Source organism: Bos grunniens, chromosome 20, assembly GCF_055505025.1.
Source record: "Bos grunniens cultivar Pamir isolate PY7600 chromosome 20, Bosgru_T2T1.0, whole genome shotgun sequence".
Taxonomy (NCBI): Eukaryota; Metazoa; Chordata; class Mammalia; order Artiodactyla; family Bovidae; genus Bos; species Bos grunniens.
Window position 1 is genome coordinate 71,735,532 of NC_141184.1, and position 5,663 is coordinate 71,741,194.

At 41.3% G+C, this 5,663-nt stretch overlaps 1 pseudogene; it reads right to left on the reverse strand.

The window, feature by feature from the left end:
• Positions 1–291: 291 nt before the first annotated feature.
• LOC147350641 (olfactory receptor 1165-like) lies at positions 292–1,201 on the reverse strand (annotated as a pseudogene).
• Positions 1,202–5,663: the final 4,462 nt, after the last annotated feature.

Sequence of the window (5,663 nt, forward strand, 5' to 3'; positions counted from 1 at the left end):
TATATTATATACAAGAGATTGTATCCCATTGTGTCTCAGTCACTAAAGAATCAACATGCACTTCAGGAGACATGAGTTCCATCCATGGCTTGGGAAGGTCCCCTGGAAGAGAGCATGGCAACCCACTCCAGTATTCTTCCCTGGAGATTCCCCATGGACAGAGAAGGGGTCTCAAAGATCACACTAATCAGCGAATAAGCACACATTTGAAGAAAAATGTAATAACCATCAACACACTGTGTAAAGTACATTTAAGAAAGCGCTCTCCTCTATCTCTCTTCTCATTCAAAATTACATTAGGTGAGAAAACATTTTGGTGTTGACTAATTTTCTGATGGTCTCCTTCACATCATTATTTCTAAGGCTGTAGATAGGAGATTTAGCATGGGGATCACTACTGTGAAAAGCACAGTGGCTACTTTGATGAAGAGCCATGAGCTTCTGGAGTTGGGTACCCAGTAGAGAAGAAGGAGGACCCCATGGAAAATGGTGATGGCAGTCAGGTGGGAGGCACAGGTGGAATAGGCTTTTCGGAGTCCACCGGCTGAAGGCATCTTGATGATGTGACAATTATGAAAACATAGGAGGCGAGAATAATCAGGAGGTGACACACCTCATTGAGAGTAGAAACGATAAAACATGTCATCTGACTAAAGTAAGAGTCAGAGCAAGAGGCAGAGCCGATTGCAGAATGCTCACAGCCAAAGTGATGTATGACGTTAGAACCATACAAGGACAGCTCCAAAAGAGAACATGTGATTGTCAAGGACCACATTCCACCCCATGTGTAGGTTCCAGTGACCAGGAGGCTGCAGAGCTTAAGAGACACAGCAACTGTGTAGAGCAGGGGGTTACAAACAGCCACAAACTGGTCATAGGCCATCACCGCTAACATGAACATCTCCGTAATCACAAGTGTGCAACCAAAGAAGAACTGCAGCATGCAACCCATGTAGGAGATAGTCCTTGTGTCCACAACCAAGATCCCTAAGAGTTTGGGTGTGGTTATAGAAGAGTAACAAAAATCAAGAAAGGAGAGATGGCTGAGAAAGAATTACATGGGGGTGTGAAGTTTGGGACTGATTCTGATGGTCACAATCATACCCAGGTTCTCCACCACAGAGACTGTATAGACAGTGAAGAAGACCAAGAATAGGGGCACCTGGAGCTATGGGTATTCTGAGAAGCCTGAGAGGATGAAGGTGATTCTGATTTCTCTCATCCATCACTATGGTTTCTGCCAGAGAAAACCAGAGTTCACCCTAAGCAACCAGACATGACAGAAATAGAGGGTACTTTTTTTTCCCCCAGCCTAGACAGGGGACTGGTCTGCAGTGGTGAAGTCTGGGATTTCCCAGGAATACGAATAAGACAGGTGGAGCCCAAGTGGTATACTGTGTGTCTACAGGTGTGGAGCGTGCAAATCAGCTTCTGATGGAGAGGAAAGGAGAGGATGGACTGGGAAGAGCTGAGTGTCACGGTGACTCAGAATATGTCCTTGTTTGAATTTCTCCCAGCTCTGTCTCCCTTTTCTCCACATGGAGAATTCCTTTCTTTAGCTTCATTTAATTGAACTTGTTGATTACGCTTGCAAATTCTTGTTTGTTCAGGCCATTCTAACTGCTCAAGATGTCCTGTTTTTCTCTCACTTTTCCTTAGTGCTCTCCGATCAGAGAGAGGCTTCCCAGGTAGTGTGGTGGTAAAGAATCCTCCTGATAGTGCAGGAGATGCAAGGGACATGAGTTCAATCCCTGGGTCAGGAATATCCCCAGGAGAAAGAACTGGCAACCCACTCCAGGATCCTTGCTGCTGAAATCTGATGACAGAGGAACCTGGAGGGCTATAGGCCATGGAGTCACCAGTCACACAACTGAGAGGTCCAGCACCACCTCATCAGAGAAGCCTCGGGTTTACATTCCCTTAACGATTTCACCAACTGGCCAAACCTTGGTAAGAAGTCACATATTGTATCTCCTAGAGAATATGAATGATGTCTTGTTAACATTCTAGACTCTTTAATCAAGTCAAATTTAACTTGCCTTCAAATTTAACCTCAGTCACTTATTAATATGTCTCTGACAAGCTAAGCTCTCTGAAACCTTACCTATAGAATATAATTCTAAGAATTTGTTTTTTACTACACAATTATGTATAAAATATAACTTAAATTAGTGAATTATTTTCTAAAACATTTAAGACTTTAATTTTACACTTAATAAATGTCCCCCACCAAATTTAGTTTAGAATACTGGAGTGGGTAGCCATTCCCTTCTCCAGGGGATCTTCCCAACCCAGGGATTGGACCCAGGTCTCCCACATTACAGGCAGATTCTTTACCAGCTGAGTCACAAGGGAAGACCAGAAATACTTGAGTGGGTAGCCTATCCCTTCTCCAGCAGACCTTCCCGACCCAGGAATCGAACTGGGGTCCCATGCATTGCAGGCGGATTCTTTACCAGCTGAGCTATCAGGGAAGTCCAACTTTAATTATTTTCTAAAACATTTAAGACTTTAATTTCACATGTAATAAATGGCCCCCACCAAATTTAGTTTCTTCTCTTGTATTTCTAATGCTGTTTTTCATGTTTACTTTCAATTTGAAATATTTGACCTCAAAATATTCTACAATGTAGCACTGCCTATAATTTTACGAAGTCTGAAATGGTGCAAATAGTGACTAAGAAGTATAAAAAAATGCATACACGGAGGAAATCTTTTTCTTACTTAATTATTTTCTAATGTTTCCTTCTTAGATGTACATTTTCATTAATGTCTCAAGCCATCAAGGCATGAGCTTTGTTTTGTCCATTTTTCCCTGTCCTTGTCTGTATCTCTATGATTTCTTTTCCATCCAAGGTTAAGGCTGTGAAAAATGTAATTAGGGCAAAATGAACATATTCTTCAAAATACCCTCCCATCTTAATTGCTAGCTACCACCCATCTACTCAGCAGCTATCTTTATTTAGCCTACCTACAGCCATCCTTCAGGACTAATTTTCATTCAATCTTAATTTAAAATCATGCTCAAACGCTTCACTTCAGTTCAGTTCAGTCGCTCAGTCGTGTCCGACTCTTTGTGACCCCATGAATTGCACATGCCAGGCCTCCCTGTCCATCACCAACTCCTGGAGTTCACCCAGATTCACGTCCATTGAGTCAGTGATGCCATCCAGCCATCTCATCCTCTGTCATCCCTTTCTCCTCCTGCCCCCAATCCCTCCCAGCATCACACTCTTTTCCAATGAGTCAACTCTTCGCATAAGGTGGCCAAAGTACTGGAGTTTCAGCTTTAGCATCATTCCTTCCAAAGAAATCCCAGGGCTGATCTCCTTCAGAATGGACTGATTGGATCTCCTTGCAGTCCAAGGGACTCTCAAGAGTCTTCTCCAACACTACAGTTCAAAAGCATCAATTCTTCGGCACTCAGCCTTCTTCACAGTCCAACTCTCACATCCATACATGGCCACAGGAAAAACCATAGCCTTGACTAGATGAACTTTTGTTGGCAAAGTAATGTCTCTGCTTTTGAATATGCTATCTAGGTTGGTCATAACTTTCCTTCCAAGGAGTAGGAGTCTTTTAATTTCATGGCTGCAGTCACCATCTGCAGTGATTTTGGAGCCCAAAAAATAAAGTCTGACACTGTTTCCACTGTTTCCCCATCTATTTCCCATGAAGTGATGGGACCAGATGCCATGATCTTCATTTTCTGAATGTTGAGCTTTAAGCCAACTTTTTCACTCTCCACTTTCACCTTCATCAAGAGGCTTTTGAGTTCCTCTTCACTTTCTGCCATAAGGGTGGTATCATCTGCATATCTGAGGTTATTGATATTTCTCCTGGCAATCTTGATTCCAGCTTGTGTTTCTTCCAGTCCAGCGTTTCTCATGATGTACTCTGCATAGAAGTTAAATAAACAGGGTGACAATATACAGCCTTGACGTACTCCTTTTCCTATTTGGAACCAGTCCGTTGTTCCATGTCCAGTTCTAACTGTTGCCTCCTGACCTGCATACAAATTTCTCAAGAAGTAGATCAGGTGGTCTGGTATTCCCATCTCTTTCAGAATTTTCCACAGTTTATTGTGATCCACACAGTCAAAGCCTTTGGCATAGTCAATAAAGCAGAAATAAATGTTTTTCCGGAATTCTCTTGCTGTTTCCATGATCCAGCAGATGTTGGCAATTTGATCTCTGGTTCCTCTGCCTTTTCTAAAACCAGCTTGAACATCTGGAAGTTCACGGTTCACATATTGCTAAAGCCTGGCTTGGAGAATTTTGAGCATTACTTTACTAGCGTGTGAGATGAGTGCAATTGTGCGGTCGTTTGAGCATTCTTTGGCATTGCCTTTCTTTGGGATTGGAATGAAAATTGAACTTTTCCAGTCCTGTGGCCACTGCTGAGTTTTCCAAATTCGCTGGCATATTGAGTGCAGCACTTTCACAGCATCATCTTTCAAGGTTTGGAATAGCTCAACTGGAATTCTATCACCTCCACTAGCTTTGTTCGTGTGATTTTTCTAAGGCCCACTTGACTTCACATTCCAGGATGTCTGGCTCTAGGTCAGTGATCACACCATCGTGATTATCTGGGGCATGAAGATCTTTTTTGTATAGTTCTTCTGTGTATTCTTGCCATCTCCTCTTAATATCTTCTGCTTCTTTAGGTCCCTACCATTTCTGTCCTTTATCGAGCCCATCTTTGCATGAAATGTTCCTTTGGTATCTCTGATTTTCTTGAAGAGATCTCTAGTTTTTCCCATTCTGTTGTTTTCCTCTATTTCTTTGCATTGATTGCTGAGGAAGGCTTTCTTATCTCTTTTTGCTATTCTTTGGAACTCTGCATTCAGATGCTTATATCTTTCCTTTTCTCCTTTGCTTTTCACTTCCATATTCATAATCATCTCCATACAAATTACCTGCAAACTGAACGCTTCTGTCTGGATTTCTGTGATCTCTAAAAGAACTAAACTACCAATGCAGCAGACATAAGAGACACGGGTTCTATCCCTGGGTTGGGAAAATCCCCTGGAAGTGTGTATGTATTCTTGCTTGGAGAATCCCATGGACAGAGGAGCCTGGCGGGCTATAGGGTTGTTTATAAAGAGTCAGAAAGGACTGAAGCGACTTGGCATGCACAGTATCACTGCATTACCTAGATTGCTTGATAGCTACTTCTTTCATTTTACTCACTGCAGGAATTTTTATTTTTGTGCACAAAATACACACATTTCGGTATATAAAAGCATAATTACCTTTTAATATCAAATACCAGGCAACATATTTCAGACTACTTTGGGGTTTAATTCAGAACTCAAATTTGCTGTACTGCTCCAACTTGCTTTCACCTGAATGATTTTAAACTCAAAAAAATTAATGCAAAGTCTGGCATATTTCTTTACAGTTTTATAGATTTCTTTTTAATATTTCCCTAATTTTAAAAGTATTTTTAATTGAAAACAAATACTACTACTTGAATGCCCACCAAGGACATCATTCAGCTATATAAGCAAAGTTCAAAACTAAATGCATCCCATGAATATTAAAGATATAAGAAATAAGTTCAATATCTTGTATTCTTACCCTTTAATGAATTAAATGAGTGCCATTTCATTGCTACTGGGGTTGCATAGGTGCTTCTCTGCCAAAATCATTGTTAATTTC